Raw genomic sequence first — 24,377 nt, forward strand, 5'->3', positions numbered from 1 at the left:
AGAGTGGACAACTTCGAGACTGGCAACTATTTGCCTTAGTCTCCTTTCTATGCTGATCTTTAAGAACCAATCAGATTACTATAAAATAGGATGATGCGTTCCACGTCAACACCAACGAGACGGACAACGCTGTTGGACTTGATGGACTAATGCGGAAGCAACGAACCGACAAACGCGGGTAAGCTTTCGGAAGCGAATGCCTACAACAACGACTAAGAAATCATAATGATTCTAACTAACCAACGGCTCTATCCTTGACAACATCAAAACAATTGAATGGATATTCCAACTGGAATCAACATGACGATCACAACCCAGCGCTAGAACGAGACGCGCCCAAATCGGCCCCCAAGAAGGTAATCTCTCAAACTTTACTAAAACTTATATAAACTGATTTGTCAGAACTCCTGCTTTTTCTCAATATATCTAATACACTCCCTTGACCTATCCACAGCACCCAAACGAGGCCGGTTTCTACTTTGCAGACATAGCTGCTACCCTTCCGTCTGCCTTATTAACAAGTAAGCCAACCTCCCAATAAGTTCATTCTCTTGAGTCAGACCCTTAATGTATGTGATCACAATTTCCTTTTTTTACTTCTTTTCACCCAGGTCTACTACTATCCACTCCAAATTGCTTGTCTTCACTCGAACAAAGGTAATTTCAATTTCATAATCCTTGCTAACAGGGCATAGGGGTCATCCTACAAACCTACTACAGGCTTTTCCTTTATCACCCTACAGGTCCTGATGAGAGACCCAGTAACCTAAGGGTCTTGAAACGCGTAGACCTTCATTAAAGACCACAAGAATTAGAAAAACTGCAAATAAGAATCAATCACAGAGATATACATACTCACTCTTCTGTGGTCCTAACTTGAAAAAGTACAAAATACGTTTTTGTTTCGTTTTTTTTTTATTCCACAGCCTGTGTGAATGTATGAGTGGACTTGGATGTTTGGGATGTAAGAACAGTATGTGAGTTGAAAAGTGAATAATTGGTGCGACTCTTCAAGTATAAATTGTTTTGCTTCAGTTTCTTTGTGTTTTTAACAAATCGCCTTGGCAATAGGAAGGTGCAATTCTTTACATGATTTAATTAAATATTGATTAAAACAAGCAAAAAAATAAGCTCAATACATTTTTTTGTTTTTTCTTCAAAAAAATGTCCTCCTAAATAAAATGGAGTTCAAAAAAGCAATGCAGTACTAGCAATTCTTTCGTTCAATCTAACAGAGGCTCAGCTTTACTGCCACCAGCCTACCTCCAGTTTTGGTCACAATTTTCCTAGCAGAAGATCTTCTGCGAGAGGTTACCCTGTGTAAAAATCACAGTTTATCTTTCCTTCCTCTTTATTAGGTACTCCCTTCCTCTAAAGTCACTTTTCTATAATTTTCTCACTTTGTTATTTATCATTTTTTGTACACAATTTCAGTTAGTGTGAAAGGATGTCTGAAAGTGATACGTTCGCCTATAGTGAAGAACACATTAAAAACCTGTTGGACGCCCCTCACCTCTTTGCATCTGCTTCACTAAGTATAACGGCTCAGCAACAAAATGAATCTGATAAACTCATCAGATTAAAAAAGAAACAAATCCGGACTGATTTACATGGTCACTTCCTAATACAACACTTAAAAACTGGTACAATTCCCAGCGGCCTCCAAATCAAAAACATCCCGGTAATCTTTACAGAAGACCCAATCTACAAGAAAGGCTACAGCCTTATAGAGACCAAATGTAGTAGAGACCTGATGGTCCTTACAGTGGAAACCGCTCAACGCATCTCAAAAAAACAATTAGAAGAGATTGAAACCTTGGAAACACAAATTAAGGCAAATCAGACTATCACTGATTCAAAAATATTACTGGAAAAAGTTGAAAAAGAGATCCTTGAATTCAAAGACTACACGGTTAACCAAAAAACATTCAATTTTGAAAAAGAGAAACGAAACTTCTCTTTGTTAAAAGTCTATCCATACCTACAAATGGATTTTTATTCACAATCAGAATCCCGTAGATATCTTCCAACATATCAAGGTCGATCCTCAAAAAATTTCATTACCTTCTCGGAGACATCCTCCTCATCGAGTGGCAGCGAAGGAGAACCAGAGAACAGGTTCAAGAGTAGTAACCAAAGTGGTAACTTCCAACGCCCACAACAACAGACTCCTTTTTTAGGGAGAGGCCAACAACGGTCAAGAGGAAGAGTACGATTCAATACACAACCATGGGAGATGACAACCAGACGACAGAATTACAAAAACTAGATCCATCTTTAGTTTTTAACCTATCAAAAAGAACCTTAACCAAAGATGAAAAAAGCATTCTTGAGAAAGGACTATCCTTCGTCCCTACAAAACACACAGACTTCACAAGACTTAAAACAGAGGCAATCAAATTCTGTAGAAAAATAAAACTTAAGACCTTCTTCTTGTTCAATCCACTCACTTCCATTGAGACTCAAAATAACACTGGTCTCAAGAAGAAATCCACCTTTTGTCCACCCTCTAATAAAATCCCAAAAGAGGTAATCACTTTTGAAAAAACTCTACTTTCAGCCATATCAGACATGGAAAACAAGAGAAAATGGGTGAAATTCAACACAACAAGATCTCAAACTGAAGCCCTTCATAAACTTCAAAAAGATACTTCTATTATAATAAAGCAGGCTGACAAAGGTGGATCAATAGTCATCCTTGACAAAGAAGATTACATAAAGGAAGTTACAAGGCAACTGGATGATGTCCAGTGCTACAGAAAAATAAATAAAGACCCAACTTCAGAACTCCAGAATATTCTTTTTCCAATTCTTACTGAAGGTCTTGAAGAAGGTTTCCTCTCAAGAAAAGAATTTGAATTCTTGCAAAATAAAAACCCGAGGACACCTTTGTTCTACGTCCTCCCAAAGATCCATAAAAGTGAAACGGCACCACCCGGTAGACCAATTATCTCTGGCTGCGACTCTTTGTTGGAACCGATTTCAAAATTTGTGGACTATTTCCTGAAACCGTTCATCGCTGAAATACCATCTTTTCTAGCAGATACCACAGACTTAATCAATAAATTACAATCAACGGACTTCACCTCAGAATTGCACCACCTAGTCACACTTGACGTGGTGTCACTTTATACACAAATTCCTCAGGATGAAGGCCTGTGTGTAATTAAAACATACTTGGAAACAAGGCAAAATCCAAAAGTCCCAACTGATTTCATTATGAAATTAGCGACTTTCGCACTCAAAAAGAACTATTTCAACTTTAATGGCGACTTCTATTTCCAAGTAAAAGGAGTGGCTATGGGTTGTCCATTTGCACCCGAATTGGCGATACTCTTCATGGCCAAATATGAGGAGAAATTTGTTTATAACAACAATCCCTTTACTCAGTACATTGGAAAATGGATGCGTTATATCGACGACGTGTTCATGATTTGGACAGGGCCTCTTGAACACCTAAGAAACTTCCATGACTGGCTAAACAATCGAACTATGGACATTCAGTTTACTTTAAACCATTCCCAGATAAAAATTGCCTTTCTGGATGTAGAAATGTATCCATCTGATAATACCTTAGCCACTACCCTGTTCAAAAAGACAACTGACAGAAATAAAACCTTACACTTTTCAAGTTACCACCCAAGGAATTTACGCGAGAATTTACCGTATGGCCAATTTTTACGTTTAAGACGTAATTGCCAATTCAAAGATGAATACATGACCCATGCCACAACATTGTCTGAAAATCTGTTAAAAAGAGGATACCCCAAAAAACTCTTGAAAAGAGCAATGAAAAGAGCTTGGTGGACTCCAAGAGAAGTTTTACTACAAAAAACAGAGAGGCAACCACTCCAAAGGATAGTCTGTGTCTCTACATTTTGTCCCAACTCCAATCAAATGAAAAAGTGCATTATACAAAACTGGCATTTGATTAAAAACTTGGACATTTCATTCAACGAAAACCCATTGTTTGCTTTCAAAAAAGATCGTAATATTGCTAACCAAATAGTTCGAGCAGCAATGCCGTAAAAGAAAGCTCCCACTGTGCGGGACTTCATAGGACTCCGACCAATTCAAGGACATCATCGATGCGGCACCTGTATTTGCTGCGACTCCACAATTGAAGGCGAACTTTTTGAACACAACTCCATTTATTGGAAACACCAATCGTTCACCAACTGCAAAAGTAGATCGGTCGTGTATGCAATATGCTGCCCTTGCAAATTCCTATATATAGGAAAGACCAGCCAAGAAATCAGAACTAGAATTTCCCAACATAAATCTCGGATTAATAAAAACGTCTTGACAGCTCCTCTGGTCAACCATTGGCAAGCGAAAAATCAATCAACTGAAGATTTAAAATGGACAGTTCTTGCCAAAGTCACACGGGACTCACGAGGAGGTGATTTAGAACAAAAACTGTCTAGGACAGAAGCCATGCTAAAAATTAAATTCAATACTGCAATCAATGGCCTCAATGAACTCTCTGAACTCCACAATCTAAATTAAAATACTCTCATTTAAGCGAACATTGAACAAGCAATTTTCATCACTCATTTACAGATGAACCCTGCAATCTTATTCATCCACAAGATGTCTAGCTGACACCTACAAATCATCTAATATTTTGTGGTTCTCTGAAAACATAATTTCTCTTTTTAGCACGAGTCTAGCATTTTATACAATTTCAGTTTTGTCATTAACCTCAAAGTAAATATTCTCGGAAATTGTGAGCAGCGGTTTAGTCTCCTTCTACCGTTGAATTTTTAGAACCAATCAGATTACTTTAAAACAACACGACACGTTTCACGTCAACACCAAAGAGCCTGATCACGCTCGGGGATGTGATCAACTAACGCGGAAGTTACGAACCGACAAGCGCGGGCATGCGTTGGGATTTAATGCTTGCAAATAACGACTACGTAACCACAATGATTCAAGCTAAATGTAAGTTCCATATTCTCCCGCATTTTTAACATTGCTTTTAATCTCAGAGTGGACAACTTCGAGACTAGCAACTATTTGCTTTAGTCTCCTTTCTATGCTGATCTTTAAGAACCAATCAGATTACTATAAAATAGGATGATGCGTTTCACGTCAACACCAACGAGACGGACAACGCTGTTGGACTTGATGGACTAATGCGGAAGCAACGAACCGACAAACGCGGGTAAGCTTTCGGAAGCGAATGCCTACAACAACGACTAAGAAATCATAATGATTCTAACTAACCAACGGCTCTATCCTTGACAGCATCAAAACAATTGAATGGATATTCCAACTGGAATCAACATGACGATCACAACCCAGCGCTAGAACGAGACGCGCCCAAATCGGCCCCCAAGAAGGTAATCTCTCAAACTTTACTAAAACTTATATAAACTGATTTGTCAGAACTCCTGCTTTTTCTCAATATATCTAATACACTCCCTTGACCTATCCACAGCACCCAAACGAGGCCGGTTTCTACTTTGCAGACATAGCTGCTACCCTTCCGTCTGCCTTATTAACAAGTAAGCCAACCTCCCAATAAGTTCATTCTCTTGAGTCAGACCCTTAATGTATGTGATCACAATTTCCTTTTTTTACTTCTTTTCACCCAGGTCTACTACAATCCACTCCAAATTGCTTGTCTTCACTCTAACAAAGGTAATTTCAATGTCATAATCCTTGCTAACAGGGCATAGGGGTCATCCTACAAACCTACTACAGGCTTTTCCTTTATCACCCTACAGGTCCTGATGAGAGACCCAGTAACCTAAGGGTCTTGAAACGCGTAGACCTTCATTAAAGACCACAAGAATTAGAAAAACTGCAAATAAGAATCAATCACAGAGATATACATACTCACTCTTCTGTGGTCCTAACTTGAAAAAGTACAAAATACGTTTTTGTTTCGGTTTTTTTGATTCCACAGCCTGTGTGAATGTATGAGTGGACTTGGATGTTTGGTATGTAAGAACAGTATGTGAGTTGAAAAGTGAATAATTGGTGCGACTCTTCAAGTATAAATTGTTTTGCTTCAGTTTCTTTGTGTTTTTAACAAATCGCCTTGGCAATAGGAAGGTGCAATTCTTTACATGATTTAATTAAATATTGATTAAAACAAGCAAAAAGATAAGCTCAATACATTTTTTTGTTTTTTCTTCAAAAAAATGTCCTCCTAAATAAAATGGAGTTCAAAAAAGCAATGCAGTACTAGCAATTCTTTCGTTCAATCTAACAGAGGCTCAGCTTTACTGCCACTAGCCTACCTCCAGTTTTGGTCACAATGCCCCTAGGGCATGTATGTGTGCCACATGTGCACACATGCACATTTCAGGGGTGCAACAGGGTGTCCTTTTGACACACTTGCACCCTTGAAATTGCATTCTCAATTTGCGATTCACTAATTTGTAATCGCAAATTGAGAATGTCTTCCTATTAATACCTATGGGCCTCTAGGCCCATAGGAATGAATGGGGAGGTACTCCTTAATTGCAAATCGCAATTTGCGATTCGCAATTAAGGAATATGTACGATTCGCATTATTTTTTGCTAATTCTACATACATAGCGTTTTGCGATTCTCAAATAGCGATTCGCAAAAAATCGCTATTGGAGAATCGCAAATGGACATTTTGATACATATGGCCCTTTGTCAGCAGAGAGAGGCCACAGCCTAGAGACATGAGAAATGAGGGAAGAGGCAAGTCCTCACACTCCACCTGCAAATGGCCACATGTTTTTGGCAAAATGGGGCTGCAGCTCATAGGAGTGTGGTTGCTTTAACTGACGGCTCTCCGGGGTGCGACTGATGTGGCTGCAGTGGACTGAAATATGAACGGGTGGCACGTTCTAAGCTAACACAGGGGAGGAGCACATTGCAAACAATTGCTGGGCAGCTTAACAAACTACATCATGCTTTAAAGTTAATGAAAACAACAGAATAAGAAAAGAAACGAGCAGCGACCTCAGAGGGGTGGAGGGGGTAAGCAATCAGGGAGGGGAGGGCAAGCAGTTGGTACAGGGAAAATAAGCACCATGCTCAGCCAGGAAAACGTTTGGACTCTGCTTTCTGGAAATGAGAGAGCTTGTTGTGCATGCAACAGCAGCTCGGAAAAAGTAATTTAACAAAATAGTGCTCACAAACTGTAAATAACAGATCCTTAGTAACAACACATGTAACAGGATCAGTCCTTGTGGGAGGGTACAACAGGAGAAAAGAAGGTACTAAAGAGGGACTATTAAAGACATTAACCAACGAAAATCAATCTTTTCTAAAAGGCCGTTAAAGGAGCCAATTAAAAACATGGGCGAACATGGGCGGAGCTTAAAGACCATATCTTGAATATAGCGCTGCCTAGGCAAGACCTAAAAAGGGGGAGAGTGGCAGAGACACTTTGTCAGCAGATAGAGGCCACAGCCTAAAGACATGAGAAATGAGGGAAGAGGCAAGTCCTCACACTCTACCTACAAATGGCCAGGAAGTGAATTTCATAACAGTAAAGGAGTTTCCCTAACAGCCAACAGCATCAGGCGCAGCAAGAACGTTTTTTGATTCCCTTCCACGAAAGTGCAAATCTGTACTCTAGATACGTTAGTGAGAGGAGCCATTTTCAGCAAAACAGACAAAACAGGCAAAGGATCAAACGAGTAGTGTGGTGGCCATTTTGAAATCAAGAATACCACCATAGGAATAAATGAAGTGCACCATTGCAAGGTCAGGTGGAACACAAAAATAGACACGTGTGGCAAATAATCAAACAGAACAAGATAAGTTAAAAATAATGTGGATACGGACTTAGAGAGAAAAACAAATAGTGACCCGAACACTGAGTTATCCAAATCTGAGCACAAAGAACACACACACACACACAAAACAATGTTGACTGAAAGCTAGCCAAGCAAAGGCTAAACCCCATTCCTAAGACTCCCAGATCAATTCGTAATAACTCCAGAAACCTACAAGGGCCCCTAACATGCTGAATGGATGTATGATTTTGATGATTTCATTGAAGCGTTAAGTGAAACAGATAAAAAACAAATGGTCCTCACGAATACCTACCACTCAGACCGTTACCTATCAAAGTGTGTGGCACAGACTTAATGCAAAAATCTTGCCAAAATAAAACAATGATAATGAGCAATAAAATTTCAACCAGATGTCCCAGAAAAAGGAGAATCGATGAGTGACTTCATAACGCGTCCTCAGTTATAAGACGACCCTCATGGTAACCGCTAGTGATACCTGTTATTTCTATTATTACCTCCTTCCCTGAAGTTATCAATGCTCCCAGTATCGGGAGTCCTGGGGTAGAGTCACTGGGTGATACCGGGGACATTGTTATAAAGCTCTTGGTGGCATTAAGCAACATGGAAAAGATTACCACTTTAAAGAGTTAGAGGAACGTATTAGGGCACCCGTGGAAGCACTTTCAGAAATACATTCTGTTATTTATGAATACTGGCACTGAGCTGCACTGTCATTTGGGAGAAATGAGCACCAACCCACTAATGGAGCCATTTACAGATGGTCGGATGTTTTGATGTTATACCACAGTTATCATGACATTATCGAAATTTAGATTTAAATGGCCAAGCATTGTTTTAGTGCCCTTTTCCACAATTCTTGGTGTAAAATTAGCACCAGTTTTTTGCTTTTGTTCTGGTACTAGAAGGCACGGAACGTAGTCATTTCTTCTTCACGCACAAATTGCATTAAAAGCACCGAAAAACACATTTCACTGGATTTTACAGCTTCCCACATATTCTAAATGACTCCCAAAGTAGTATGTAGGTGAATGACAAAATGCACCCAATATTAGTGCATGACTATCCGACATTTTGTTATAATAATGGAGTATGTAGTAAAGATAAACTTCCATTTTAGTTCTGGCTTCACGGCTCTGCTGTCTGGATGACATATTTTTAGCAATTCTTTCAAATATGCATAGAGAGGGCTTGGGTCCACCCGGAGAAGTATCACTCTCTTACCTCATGCAGTCTGCTGGTGATGTATCATTGCACCTTCCAGTAAGTGCTTCAATTAAAATATACAAGGTTATTCTAAATCCGAAACATAACTCAACTATGATGTTTGTCATCTTCAGTTCTTTTTCTCCAACATGCATTCTACATGAAAGCAGCATGTGTGAATGTCTGCGTTTACATTTGTTAGTACATTAAAGCCAGACCTATTGGCTTCGCCAATGCTTGTATCATATCATGCAGCAGTAGAACTACCCTTTCTTCATGGAACAGGCACACCTTGGGTAGAAACAGTGCAAGTTTTCCTCCTTCACAGGGCTATTCTGCTAGGACGACAGCAGTGCAGACCTTCTCCATCACACAAATCGGGCAGCAACAGTGCAAGCTCTGCTTCCTCACAGAACAGGTACCTCATGTCAGAAGCATGGCATGCTTCCCACCACCCCCACAGAAGGGAGCAAGTGCAATCTTCCATTCCTTGAAGAACGTATCCAGCATTGCAGACTAGCATAAGCTTTAGTAGCTTCAGCGCCCACATGGGGTTAGTAAGCGCTACAAATGTCTTGCAATACAGAACCTTTACAGTTAAGGCATGAGTGAGATGAGGGTCCCTGAGGGATCTCTGGAGCAGGTGCTCACCTCACTGTGAGGAATGCTTTAGGTGGAGGAGTTAGTGAATATGTGAGATATGGATTAGTTATCACTTACGTGATATTCCACGTCATCTTCGCACTCGGAGACCATGTGTCGAGAAATAGCCGTGATCTAGTAGGTCATTGTCATTTGGAACAGCCAAGCTGCTGCCTAAGTCACTATGCTCTAGAGAGGGACACAGGTGGCAAACTCTTATAAGAGGTTTGGAATGCGCATGCGCCAGGCGCTGTGCATTCCCAGTCCAGGTGCTGCACCTGTTCAAAATGTTGCGACTGGTTACGGGGCAGTGACCATGAGCCGCCATAATTCTCTCACGATTGCTGCCGTGGGATGCCAAGATGTGTCACTCCACAGCCTCACTGGATGGTTTACCTTCGCCCACACTCTTCAGACAGGAAGGGGAGCGATAGATTCAGCAGACAGATTTTTGTAGAGTGTGTCCAGATTTTCAACAAGTATAATGGAATATTTGTTCTCTTGATAGTACACCCTCCACTCCTGAGAGTGAGGGGGTTTGTAAGAGGGGCGAAAAGCGAAATATGATCGTGCTTTGGGCTTTGTCCTGCAGATGGCGGGCTGACAGCTGTCAACCACAGACAGATCAAGTCTCACCCTCAAGGAATGGGCCTGACTCATTCTGGCTTCGAGGCCGGGCACTTTTCACAGAATCCCTTTGGTAAACAGCAGTCAAAGTCACAAAAGACAGATTTCTCAAAACTGTAGCTGTGTGAGACATCAAACACATGGCCCAGACTGTAGGGCTGTGTGTTTACAACTGAGGTTTGCATCTTTCAAAAGCAATTCTAAATCACATTTTTGAGCAATTGACAACATTTGGAGGAACCTGCCCAATGGTGGTTTGGGGGGTAGGCCACAGAGGAGCCCTGCACCCCCGACTTTCCATGAGGATAGTGCAGCCCCTCGACTGCGGAGGGGGTTATTGGCCGGTTGGTATAAGGGTCTGGGCTGGCAGGAGTAAGCGGCAAGAGGCAAAGAGGTTAGTTTCCCCCTCTTTGAGGGTCACATGGCACGTAGGCTACTTCAAAGGGAGCAGGCAGTTATTTCAGACATACCCACCCTACCAACCCTTAGCATAATGGGGTGTGATATTGGGTATATGGAGGAAGGTGGCAGAGTTATACCTGTGCGTAGGGCGAAATATTTTATGTTGTTGTTGGTAAGCAGGTGCTGTCTGCATGGCAGGTATGGCGATTGCTTATAGGCCACCTTACGGTTGGGTACGCTGCTCAGCGGGTGGATCAGCTGCGGTGGGGACAGGGATGAGAGTTATACAAGAAATGAAGGCTGTCGGAGTGACTGTGAGGAGATATGAAGAAAAGGGTTTGAGTGAGGGTTGTTAGGGAAAAGTGTGACAAATTCTGAAGGGTGGTATTTAGGGGTGGGAGTATATTGTTCAAAAATAGAATTGTTTAGAGAGGCATACTGCCTGTCTGTAAGGCAATGGGCAGGGGCTTTCGATATACTGCCTCATTAAAACTGATATTTAAAGTGTGTTGATCAAATTGTATAACATAAGATATAAAATAATAAGGCCAATGGAAATGCTTACATTTTGCAAAAAAGAAATAGAGAGGCTGTGTTCTGATGAGTAGCTGCATAGCTCATAATATGAGAAAGTTGCTTTTGACCTTAATTGCCCAAATTCTTCCTCAACCCAAGGTCAGGACTTTTGATACCCAAATATTTGTTTTTGATTTATTCTTCTTTTTTGTATGTGCTGTTGTATTGTGTGATCTAGAACAGGTGACACTGAGGTAGGTACATTTCTTCTACTATTCTTTATCTTGGTGCCCTCTATGAAGCCTTAATTTATCTTTCTTGTCTCCCACCTTTCGATCCTTGCCCTATCATATGTTCCAGAAACAGGAAATTATGACTTGAAACCTGCCCGTGGATCTGAGAGGACTGCAAGCTGCAGGGTCCTGTCTTTACCCACCAAAATACCTGCGCTTACAGAATTTTGTTCAATGGATGTAAACACTAATGAGATGAAGCGTGTCTATGTTTCTGACTCAAAACATTGCTCTTAACTTGCTCTCTTTTTGGGAGTGGTACAATTGTTGTCATGAACGACATTTTAACTGTAAACTTTTCTTTATCATTTTAGGCTTTCCAAAGCATTTTTCTAATATTATGTATTTTGTTTTAAAACTGGACCTGGTCATCATCTTAACCTGCCCTCAAAGTGGACATCTGTCCTACATGTGAGCATACATTCCTGTGCACTGGAGACTTTGAAGAGAGGAATGAAAATCTGCAAATATGTCCTTTGAAACTCTAAAATGACTATGAACTTTATTAAATTAGTCCCAAAGGGTTGCTCCTTTCGACTAAAAAAAAATTCTCAAATTTAGGACTCCAAAGCTCTAGTTTGAAATCCAAATGTATCCTCAGATCGAGTTAAAAATGTTTTTTTAACCCAACCTATCACTCATATTTGTGGAAAATGTGCCTTTTTATTTTTGAATTCGTATGCTCCTCATTTAAGGCCAACATTTCTCCACTCTAGAAACAAAATACCATTACAGTCCTAGGAACCTTCTAGTTGCGAGTGAAAGCAGTTAATTGTCAACAGAAAATTCTGAAAATGTACATTTCCTCCTCCTCATTACTATGCATTAGACGCAAAATGCATTGAAGAAACCTATAAAAGGACATTGTTGGTAGTCCCTGGGATGTGTGTCCTCCCCAAACACTCTTAAGCAGGAATCATAATATGTTGGAGAAAGAGGTTGTACCTGAAAAATCCAAACCGGAAATGAATGCTCTGTGGAAGAGGTGTCTGTACAATCATTTTGTTAAATTATAAAAAAAATAGTATTTGCATTATTTAAAATCATTCCCGCCCTTCATGCCTTCAATAATGATTTTTGCCCCCTGAACTACAGCTACATTGTGTTTAAGTGAAGCTTTTTTGAGCCTTCCATATCCGAGGCTCCTTGACATGATTTGGGGAGCTAGGCCTTTCTTCATCCATACTGACAAGCCCACCAGGAGTGTCCTTCCAAGTCAATTGTTTTGTAGCTTCTGACTGTGAAGAGGTACAGCAACTGTGGAGGCCAGCCTTGGGAAGCCAGTAATGCAGTTGAAACTCAAAACCCAGAATCTACAAGCTTTAAAACACTACTTACACAGACATATAGTAAACACAGTCTGCAAAAATGATTACGCTGACTCCATATTTACTTAACAGGCAATTTACAAATTTACAACAATAGGAAAAAAGTCCATAAATCTTGAAAAGGTCCACATTGGGATTGAGAAGGGAGTTGGTTAACATTATTATCTTTAAACCAGAGGCAAAGAAGTCATGGTTCCCAGGGTGTCTCCCACTTATCTGGATTGCATTGTATTGTAGCACCTTTATAAAAAATGTTGACACCCTGACAATTGAACAAAATTCGAGGAAAATGCCACTCTTCTTGTAGATGGTTGGGAGTATACGGGTTTATAGAATATCCTTTCTGGGAAACATTTTGGTGTTGTGTGTGAGGTTTGGAGGACTGCTCATAACATATTGAAGAAAACCTTGCTGTGCTTAGGCATGGAGTAGACCAGAGTGGTATCAGAGAGACGGAGAGGCATTTATGTATATTTAGCATCTTCAAGAAAGGCTACTCTATTTGTTGTGCATGGTTGATAGCATGTGGTGCAATAGACTATGGAGAAATCATGTTTGTGTGCTGTGTGAGTCTCACAGGTGTGCTACAAATTTGTTGCTGGAAATGTGGTGCTGCGATTAAACATAGATTGAAGCAAAGAAAAGTAGGACATAGGGTCACTTTTGTGTTTACTTAGGGTGCATATCATCTTTTGATTATTGCTTAAGAAGACATTCTGATGTTTGTGATGCTTGGTATGAAGAAGGTGTATAATTTGGTCTAAGTGGAAGAGTTGTATGTCATTTATGACATTTTTCGGTCTCCTATAATGGCCGCACAGGAGTGGCAGATGAGCAACCAACTGGAAGACGTTACTTCCCAACTACACAAGAGCACTGATTCTATGGAGACCACCAAGAGGGAGAATGGGTTTAACTGACCCCTCTTAAGTTGCATGGTGAATAGCAGTGTTATTGAACAATCACAGTCCATTATAGTTTTAGTATGTGTGCAGTGCTTGCCATTTGGTGGGAACCAGGACTTCTGTGGTCGATAGCGAGGGAGAGATGTGGAAGGCAGCTGTAGCACAACTTTCAGCAGGACCACCCAAACTCTGCTTCAATTTAGGAAGGAGTTGCAGATTCACCCCTTTAAAGAACACTACATCACAATGCATTAACTGTCGACAGCCCGGCTTCCTTTTCTATGACTCCTTGACTTTTAGCTTATCTATGACCATGTACAGCTCACTGCTGTCTTTTGGCTGCGTTTGCGCTATAGAAATGCCATATACTTTCATACATACAACTCTCACAACTTCACACAGTAAGTATAAAAAAAGTCATGAATGCTCATGTGATGTGTGTGCATGAGTACACACGCATGTGACTGAAATGCGAATACCACTAATATAGGTTTCTAGGTTTATCTGGTAATATTGGTCCTGGTATAATGGTGGTAATTCTGAGCATATTGTTGGCATTCATTGCATGATGGATATGCAAAGAAACATGTGGCTTCCATACATGTGAATACTTAATGAAAATGATACAATGATAGTTGGGCACCAAACATGCATTGACTAAAAATGAAAAGTAGGTATTTCAGGACAAAGATTGTATCTTTTTCCAAGAAAGCAATGCACTTTTTTGGTAAGGACGTGAGTTAATCTTCCAAGTTAAAAAGCTTGTATGTGATAGCAAAACGTTCGCGTTTTCATGAAACTTAACCCCTTCGCCGCGGCAGGAATTCCGCCGCGGCGCTGTGGGCGTTTGGGGGCAGTTGCGGTGGCGCTGTGCTCGTGACGGGACCACTCCGTCACGAGTCACGGGTGAGCTGTGCTCATGACGGAGTGGTTCCGTCACGTCTCCGCCCACTGCGCTGATCGCCCGCACAGGCGGGAATTAGCGCCGCGTGGGCGGAGCGGCCGCCAACGGCCGCAGCATGACGGAACCACTCCGTCATGAGCACAGCGCACCCGTGGCTCATGACGGAGTGGTTCCGTCATGAGCGGGGAAGGGGTTAAATCTGATGATTGACGACAAAAGTATTGCATTGTGAAAAACATATTCAAAACTAATATTTGAGTGATAATCACTACTGCTGTCTGCGGCCCTGGCCTGTAAAAAACTGCTGTAATCTGTCTCATATTTTAAACTGTAAAGTCTCCATCGACTAAGTAATAGCACTGTTGGATGAGCTTGTAAATCTGCTCAACTTTCCTGTCTATGTCCAGAGATTGTGAGATTTGTGTATTTTAATATTTTCCCACCGTATCCCTCAAGAGGAGCTTCTCAGTCATAACAAATGATTAAGAGTCTTCTTGGAACAGACATGATAGAAACAATGAAGGAAGTGATTTATAGAAGTGTATAAGAATGCTAGGAACAATGATAGGCCATGTGTAATTGATTTTTAGAGTTGTCTGTGTCAGCAATGGCAGTTCATTTGTTTTTAGGGAAAACTGTGAAGATAAATGCAGCTTTTTCCCTCGGATGTAAGAGACAACCCTGCTCGGCCTGCCATGAAAGTATCGAAACATTTAATCAGTACCTTTTAAGAATGTATCGCTTTTTAGCACGTGTGTACAAATTATGAAGTAAAATGCACAGTTTGCTCACTTAAAAAAAAATTCTCAGATTTACCAGGAGGAAGTAAAGTTTGCTTAGTGCAATTGTTGGTGGGTATTTATGCAAGATTACAAAGATTAACACTCATCACTTCAGACAATTCAGTCCATCTGGAATCAAATGTCTCTTTTTTGACACAGTGTGTCCATACACTGTCAGGGTACACAGTTTCAGGGGCCAACAAGCTGTTTAAATGTCAGTATAATAGGGGTCTTACTAACTAGATCACTGAATACTCAATCTGGCTACAAGTAGTAGTGGGTAGCTCTGAAAATTGATTGATATCTATGTATTATAAATGTATTACTACAAGTACCAGAATACACATAGAATGGATGAGCTACTGACATATAGAGCAGCAAAACGTTAGTGGTATGTTACCATATCAGAGGGACTTTTCAACTATATATGTGATCTTGAGCTGTGTCAGATGGGTCTGTCAATTATTTCAAGTGGTGAGAGGTATGTTCCGGTCAGCCCGCTGAATGGGTAGAATTTTGGCCACTCCGCTTTACTCCTTAACGCAGAGTTTTAGCCAAATTTCACCAATAGCCAAAGTTTTCTCTTGCGAGGCTACAGAATATGTGAGCTGACGAGCCAGATTTGGCTTCCCCTAGATCAATAATTTAATGTGGTGGGTCACCAGCGTTTGCAAGCGGTCGTGGTCAGAGGGCTGCCGTTCATGTAGATTTGCTGCAGCTATAGTAGATATTCTACTCGAGTGGCAGTAAAATCAACTTGAAAGGCTACATGCTCTTGCGTAACACATGGCCGAGACCGTGCTGATTTCCAGCGCTACTCACCCTACCTGTGCTAAATTGCAGCTCAAGCAACACAATGTGCATATTTTCTGCCAATTTTCAGAATTCCACAGAATCTTGCAGAGTTTTTCTGCAACTCCTCGGAATTCCCGGGAGGGGTGGGGAGGGTGAAACTCAGCGAATTACGCCCACTCCTTAATATTTCACAACAAAATTAACTCTGTATTAGCCAAAATGATGCTCATCTAAATCAAGTACCTTAACTGGTAAGTCCATCTCCATCCAAGTGGTCTACGAGGATGTTAGGTTTGAAGCCCTGAACCAGCTCAGCTTGGATGAACCTGAGTACCATATCTTATCTCTGACCAGGCCTGCCGCTCCATGGTACCTTAGTAAATTTACAATCAAAGCTGTGGCTTCATTGACCTCTTTTCGGCTGGTCTTATGTAGGGGTAACTGTAGGTCCACACCAATGAATAGTCAGGAAGAATAGAAGCTGAGTATTGGTGATGACCCCAGTTTTCTTTGCTGAACACCTTAAATGTGTCTTGTAAAGTTAATCCTTATGGTGACGCTATTTACACTTAAATAGCTTCTGAAACATAAGCCTATCCTGTGTTTTGCAAAAATATGGAAAGCATACGTCATAGCTCTTCTAACAAATAAACTACGCAAAATCAACCCTTCTTGTGCATAACACCACCTTTCACAAAAAAATCCCCTTCTAAGTGAGCACATGTCCTATAAATTTTACAGAAATTACTAGAACTTATAACATTCTTTCTGAAAGATTAAACACCGTCATTAAGACTCCTGTCGTGGACGTTTTTACAGCTAAAGGTCGGAATTATGATCCACTTCCTAATTGTTAACTATTGATATGGCAGAATGTGTCATTAGGTGCATTACATTGTGAAAATGTAAGGCTTGCAAACATAGAACCCGAGTGATTGTCCATTGACCTTGTGGCAGATATTGAGTTTAAATTTGTTGACCTAACATCTGCTCAACTTAAGTAGGACCCTTCCTTTCTGAAAACATCATCAGTGTGTCCCCTCTCAGGAAGGAGTGGGAGATTAAGCTCTTGATCCTTCTTCAGTGCCTTCCATGGAGCAGCCAGTGCAGCCTTGCAACACTGTTAGGGTTAGTATAATCTTGAATCAAGAACTAGCTCTTCAGCTTGGGCCCTGCCTCAAGGAACTGCTCCACCAACACCACGGGGTAGTGCCTGTCAATCCACTGCTTGTTCTGTTGTGACATTTTCCTCTGTCAACAGTTCAGTGTTTGATTTGTTTTAACCTTCCCATCAGCATCTCAAGGTTGATCTTCACATTGCTGTCCTGTTGAGACTTAGGACCTGATTTAGACTTTGACAGATAGGTACTACCTCATAAGCGTGACGGATATCACATCTGTCCTATTACAAGTGCATTGTATTCTAATACACTTCTAATAAGGCGGACGGGATATTTGTCACGTTTCTGACCGAGTAATCATCTTCCAATCCCTAAATTGGATACTTGATGTGAGACTTTGCCATCAGGTCCTGCCTTCTCGTTCTCTAAAACATCCTTTAAGGGACAAAAACAACAAGTGTGGGGTGCACCTCACCCAGGCCTCATGCCATGCTCCCACCCCAGAATAGGTGCATCTGTCTTTCTGTCCCCCTCTTTGGGGGTGGATTGAGGGTGGTTAGCCAAAATCTGCCCCTGTGGGACAGAAAGGCACCAACCACCACGGGAAAAATAGGCCCAAAGAAATAAAAAACTGGAATAGGACAGCTTAACCAGGCATTGCGCCGTGCTCCCACCCCAGAACAGCTGCATCATTCTTTCTGCACCCCTCTCCCCCAAGCACAAGAGGATGAATTGGGGGTGTTTACCCAAAACCTGCCCCTGGTGGACTTAAAAGCCATTATACACTGGGGATTTCAACATGGCGCCAAAACAAATAAAAACCTAGGGTGACCTACTCTGGCATCAAGCCAATATTTCTACCCCAGAATGGACAATAGTCTTTCTGCCCCCTTGGGGACAAAATAATCTCCATCCTTATGCCAAATGGGGAAAATTGTATTCTTTTGGATTTTCTTTTAATGTATGGTTAGAAGAGTGAGGTTAAATACCAATATCGTTCTACTCATATGCTGAATGACTGCACATCTCGGGCTCAGGTCAGCTGCCTCCTGGGGAAACCTATCAAACCTAGGCATTTCTGAAAACTAGACACCTGGGTGAGTCCAAAATGTTGTGCCTTACATGGATCCCACAACATTTTCTGACTCACAATGCCCTGCAAATCTCAAACTTTGACCAATATTGCACAATTTCCTTGCGTTTCCATGACGTAAACCTCCGGAAACCACCCGAATGCACTAAATTTCTCCTATCCATCACTACCTCACTTGTCCCGATAAAAACACTACCTTACTTGTGAGGCTGGGCCTAGCATGCATGATACAAAAGGTCCCCAAACACAATGAGGAGAATTCAGCATTAGGGGTAGCCCCAATGTTTGGGCAAGTGCTTGATGGCCACTCAGGGAAACCTACCAAACCAAGACATGTTTGAAAATTAGACATCCGTAGAAGTCCAGGGTGAGACTCCCATTGACTCTGCTTTGATGCATGACTGGCGCGGGTAGAAATGGAGGACAAATATGTGTCTTTTGACAAAATTTGAACTTTCCAGTACACTGTTGGTAAGAAAACTTTGCGAGATCCATGTGAGGTACACTACCTTGGTCTTGCCTGGGTATCTAGTTGTCAGAAATGTCTGTGTTTGGTAGCTTTTCCTGGGTGCCTACTGAGCCCGGGCCCCAATACTGCAGCTACCTCTATTGCAAATAAGGCAGTTTTTGACAGGTAATGTTGATGTCTCCGCATTGTATTTTGGGCCATTTTGTGTCGTAGGCAACAAGTGAGGTACCATTTTTATCAGGAGATTTAGGAGAACACTGGGTGGTAGAAAAGCGTGGCACCCCACAGTTTCCAGAACTTTCCATCACAGAAATTTGAGGAAAATGTGTTTTTCTAGTCAAGCTTTGAGGTTTGCAAGGGCTTTAGGGTAGGAAACTCTGGTGGGAGCCACACAAGTCACCTTACCCTGGATTACCCCAGGAGTCTAGTTTTTAAAAATGTGCAGGTTTCCAGGTTTCCTCAGGTGCCAGCTGAGCTAGAAACTGAAACCCACAGCTGCCGACATCACAAAATAAGTCTGTTTTAGTGACAAAATGGGATATGTCCATGTTGTGTTTTGAGCCCTTTCCTGTCATGGGCACTAGGCCTACCCACACAAGTGAGGCACCATTTTTATCTGGAAACTTGTGGGAACGTTAAGAAATGTGTGGCTCCCCTCAGATCCCAGAATATTTCCATCACAGAAATGTGATGAAATTGTGGTTTTTTTTAGTCAGCGTTTGAGGTTTGTAAGAACTTCTAGGTAGGAAAATCTGTTGGAGCCGCACAAGTCACCCTACCCTGGATTATCCCAGGAGTCTAGTTTTAAAAAATTGCAGGTTTTCCAGGTTTCCTTAGGTGCCAGCTGAGCTAGAAACCAAAACCCACAGCTACCCACATCGCAAAAAAGAGTCTGTTTTAGTGCGAAAATGGGATATGCCCATGTTGTGTTTTGAGCCCTTTCCTTCTCATGGGCACTTGGTCTACCCACACAAGTGAGGCACCATTTTTATCTGGAAACTTGTGGGAATGTTAAGAAGTGTGTGGCTCCCCTCAGATCCCAGAACATTTCCATCACAGAAATGTGATGAAAATGTGTTTTTTTAGTCAGCGTTTGAGGTTTTTAAGAACTTCTAGTTAGGAAAATCTGTGGAGAGCCACACAAGTCACCCTATCCTGGATTTCCTCAGGAGTCTAGTTTTCAAATATGTTCAGGCTTTCTAGGTTTCTCTAGGTGCCAACTGAGCTAGGGCCCAAAATCCACAGCTATCCAAATTGCAAAAAAAAGTCAGATTTTAATGGAAAAATGTGATGTGTCCATGTTGTGTTTTTAGCCCTTTCCTGTTATGTGCACTAGTCCTACTCACACAAGTGTTATACCATTTTTATTAGGAGAAATTAGGAAATACTGCATAGTAGACAATTTGTTTTTATCAAATGGATTTCTCTGTATTTATGATTTCCAAATGTATGCCAGTGTGTAAGAAAGAAGAGATTTGGAAAAATTCCCTCTCAATCTAGCGGTCATATGGGTACCCACAAATTCAGAGATGAACAAATAACCACTGCTGCTAAACTCAGTATCTGGTGTACTTTTCCGAAATGCATAGGTTTCCTTTCATACCCATTTTTCACGCTTTATTTTTTACCATACGAATGACTGTATAGTCAGTACACAATGAAAAACCATTGTAATATGCAGCTCAGTTGTTGGCTCTGGGTACCCCAAGTTCTTAGAGAACTATATATATATCCCCGTGATTAAAAGAGTCTAGCGGATGTAATGGTATATTGGTTTTTGTAAATCGTCCATAGTGATGGATCAAACTTTGTCAACAAACCTCACTTTCTTCCAACTCACCTTCCATATCTTTATCTTAACAGTTAGTTTATTTTGGAACACCTTGAGGGATCTACACAAAGGACCCCTTGCTGAATTTAGAATGTTGCCTACTTTTCCTACATGTATAGCTCCCTCATATAACCAATAGGTTTCCCACCTATTTTGACCACAAACTGAAACGAGGTTGAAAGCACAAACATTTGTAAAACTGGGCTACCTCATTGAAAAATGCCAAAAACTTTGGTAAAAAACGTAGTTTTTTTATTCATCTCTGCATGCTCATGAAAGCCCAGAAGATGATGACTTTACCACAGCAAACCTTTCATTGATGCCATTTGTAGGAAGGAAACCAGACACTTTTTTGCAGAGCACTTCTTTCCTATTCCCCCCCCCCCCCCAAAACTAAATGTAACTATATTTCGGCTATTTTCTCAGACCCCTCAAGGGGTATCTGCAAACCGTGGGTACCTTGACAATCCTCAGAATGTTGGGGAAAAATACGTACATTTGGTGTGGATATCCTATGTGAACAAAACATTATGGAGGTCTAAGCACAAACTAACCCAAAATAGCAAAAAAAGAGCTCAGCACTGGGATGATGAAGCCTCAGCAGTTAAGGGTTTAAGGAAGTTTTTTGTTTTTATCATTTTTAGGTTGCAGCTTACCAGACAGCACAGCTGTGTGGTAAGTAAAAGACATCTTGCGGACTGTCACAAAACTGACCAGGAAATGCAGTCTGCCCATTGCTTGCCATTGGCTTTGTGTTTTTTAACTCACATGTTCTGGCTTTCCATTTGCTGGCTTTATTTGCCTTAGGCTCCTCAGTTCGAGTTCATAACACCCCATGCTAAAGCCGAGTTTACAGTATTCTTCTAGAAAACTCGTTTTCTGTATTAAACAGGCTATTACATTTTGTTCTCATCTCATCACATCTGTGGCCATTCAAAGACCGAAGTCAAATGTAAGGCTGTGTCTTCGAGGGAGCTTGGTGTTTATTTTGCTTTTGGCTAACATCATAGTAAGAGCATTTACAGGAAAGAGGAATGCAGCATACTTTCTCCATGGAGCTTGCTTGAGCCCTTTATATATTTTTTTATTTTAGACATAGCCAACTCAAAAGGTATCACGTTCTTCAGCTACACCAACCATTTGCCTTTCATTCATGGGGCATGAAGTTCACTATTGGCATTGTCAGAGTGGGTGAAAGCATGAACGTTTCTAAAGTCTTGTTGGAAAATTATTACTTACAAAAAAAACGTTCACTGATTTAGTCTGATATACTAGTCACTTGCTTTCTTTACGTCGATTAACTTATAAATAAATGCATGCCCGTTTTCAACAGGGGGCCACATGCAAAGTTCAGGAGAGTGCTTGTGGACCGCACTGATCTAGTGTGATGTACTAGTACTACTAAGATTAAACAGTTCTGCATGTGAATGAAATACCTTTTTTGTATTATTGCAGAGACTTTTTTCATATATAACACGTTTCATACAAAATTCCTCTTCTTTGTTGAGCCCATTTAATTTGTGAAACTGCCTTTTTAGGAACAAAGTAGAAAAACCTAATTTCAGTCACAGTGTCAGCCTACATATGGTGATCTTGGGCATTTTACACTGTTCATGGCCCATTCACTGTCAAGCACAGGAGAAGATCTTTTCACAGGAATGCAAGCCACTTTGTAACACAATTTAACAATGCTTGGTTTTCACTCTGATGTGTAAAGCATTATGCTTTATTTATGACATATGTGGCAATTCGTTTTGGAGAGTTGTAAAAGTTTAAAGGCATATTTATGAAAGCTTTTGTGTTTATGTTTAGCTACACAATAATGATGTATTCCGTTTGCAAATGTACCTTTTTGGAACACATATATTACTGGATATAAAAAAAATCTACATTTGTCCTTGAAGGTACTTAAGTCGTAATTTGAGTGGTGCAGCAGGTGCAGTGGCACAAGGGCGTAAAAGTATAGAAAACCCACTGAACAAGGATTATTTCTATATTCTACTTCAAAATAAGCAGTAACAAGTGTAGTTACCTTGCGGGCACCAAGTTTGGGATATGAATGGTGCAGCAGGTGCAGTGGCACAGGGGCCAACAGGTCTACAAATCACACTGAGCACCGATTATATCTATATTCTACTTCTAAACAAGCAGTCACAAGTGAAGTTACCTTGCAGGCAGTAGGGTCCTGATTTGAATGGTGCAGCAGGTGCAGTGGCACAGGGGTGAAAAGGTCTAGAAAACCCACTGAACACCAATCAGTGCTAAATTTTACGAATAAACAAACAGTCACAAGTGCAATTACCTTGCAGGCACTAGGGCCATGATTTGAATGGTGCAGCGGGTGCAGTGGGAGAGGGGCCCACATTTTGCTATATTTTACTATTAAACAAGCTGTCAGAAGTGCAATTACCATGCAGGCACTAGGGTCATGATCTGAATGGTGCAGCAGGTGCAGTGGCACAGGGGCTAAAAGATCTAGGAAACCCACTGATCACTGGTTATTGATATATTTTACTACTAAACAGGTTATTGATATATTTTACTACTAAACAAGAAGTCACAAGTACAATTGCCTTGCAGGCACTAGGGTCATGATTTGAATGATGCAGCAGATGAAGTGGCAAAGGGATCAAAAGGTATAGGAAACCCACTGAATACCAATTATTGATATATTTTACTACTACCCCAACTCAGAACCAGCTATTGCATATATCTCTGTGCTCCCTAGTGACCTTCTGCCGTCCCATTGTACCTTGTTGTGCAGAGCGAACACTGCCTCCTCCACCAATGTGCTTTCTAACCCTTCCACTCTCCCCTCACGGGCTTCCTCCCTTGCAGGCTTCCTCTTCTCCTCACCTAGGGCACTGGCACACCTTAAAAGTGTGCAGATCACCTTTTTCACAGTACGGGTAGCTTTTATAAAAGCACTTATAAGTTCTATAATGTAATTCAGTGCCTTATAAGAGCACCAATAATACTCCACAAAGACCCTTTTTATGGCACTGGGGAAATTACATGATTTTGCCAAGATCCAATATACCCCCCCTGAGGATAATCCCAGCCGATCTCACACGACCTGCCATCCCAGGAGCGCTCAGTCAAGCGACTCCCTAAGAAGGAATAGCAACGTATCTACTACCCCGCAGAAACGTGAGTTAGGCACAATTACCACATTGGGAGCAGCACACATGGGTGAGGGCAATGTCGAGAGGGGCCTGGCATTTATCCCTCATTTTATCTCTAATAGCCCCCCTTGGATACATGAAACAGAGGGATTCTGTTACGATTACTGCAACATACTCCACCTGTGAAAAACCTGACATCGGCTGAGATCTCTTAGGTAAAATTCGCCCAAACTTCAGGAAAAAGGACATCAGAGACCACAATCACTAAATGGGGATCTACTGTCATCAGGGACGCCATCCTGAGAGAAGCCATACCTTTGAGGAGTGGGCCTTTGAGCCTCAGAAGATAAATCCACCACAATACTGCATGTATTACTTCTGGAGGACATAGCTGGTCAGCGTGGAAGCGTCCTGAAGGGCGCATGGGGCGCAACCCACTACGGGCTACCATGCTCCACAAAAGCATCTAATTCCTTGGTAGTATACTGTGGAAACAATCAAAAAAATGTTAGCTGACAGTCAACAGCCCAGAATGTTGAGGGTTGGAACCAGCTGCCCAGCTCTCAGAGCGGCACCTGAAAACCCTC

At 41.3% G+C, this 24,377-nt stretch overlaps 1 long non-coding RNA gene across 1 annotated transcript in view; it reads left to right on the forward strand.

The window, feature by feature from the left end:
* Positions 1 to 13,077, forward strand: part of LOC146861055 (uncharacterized) — a 58,215-nt gene extending 45,138 nt beyond the window's left edge. The window contains exon 3 of the long non-coding RNA XR_014979230.1: positions 11,505 to 13,077. This is a non-coding gene — a long non-coding RNA (uncharacterized LOC146861055). The remainder of the gene's footprint in view (positions 1 to 11,504) is intronic.
* Positions 13,078 to 24,377: the final 11,300 nt, after the last annotated feature.

Source organism: Triturus cristatus, chromosome 3_1 (assembly GCF_964204655.1).
Source record: "Triturus cristatus chromosome 3_1, aTriCri1.1, whole genome shotgun sequence".
In the NCBI taxonomy this organism is placed as follows: domain Eukaryota; kingdom Metazoa; phylum Chordata; class Amphibia; order Caudata; family Salamandridae; genus Triturus; species Triturus cristatus.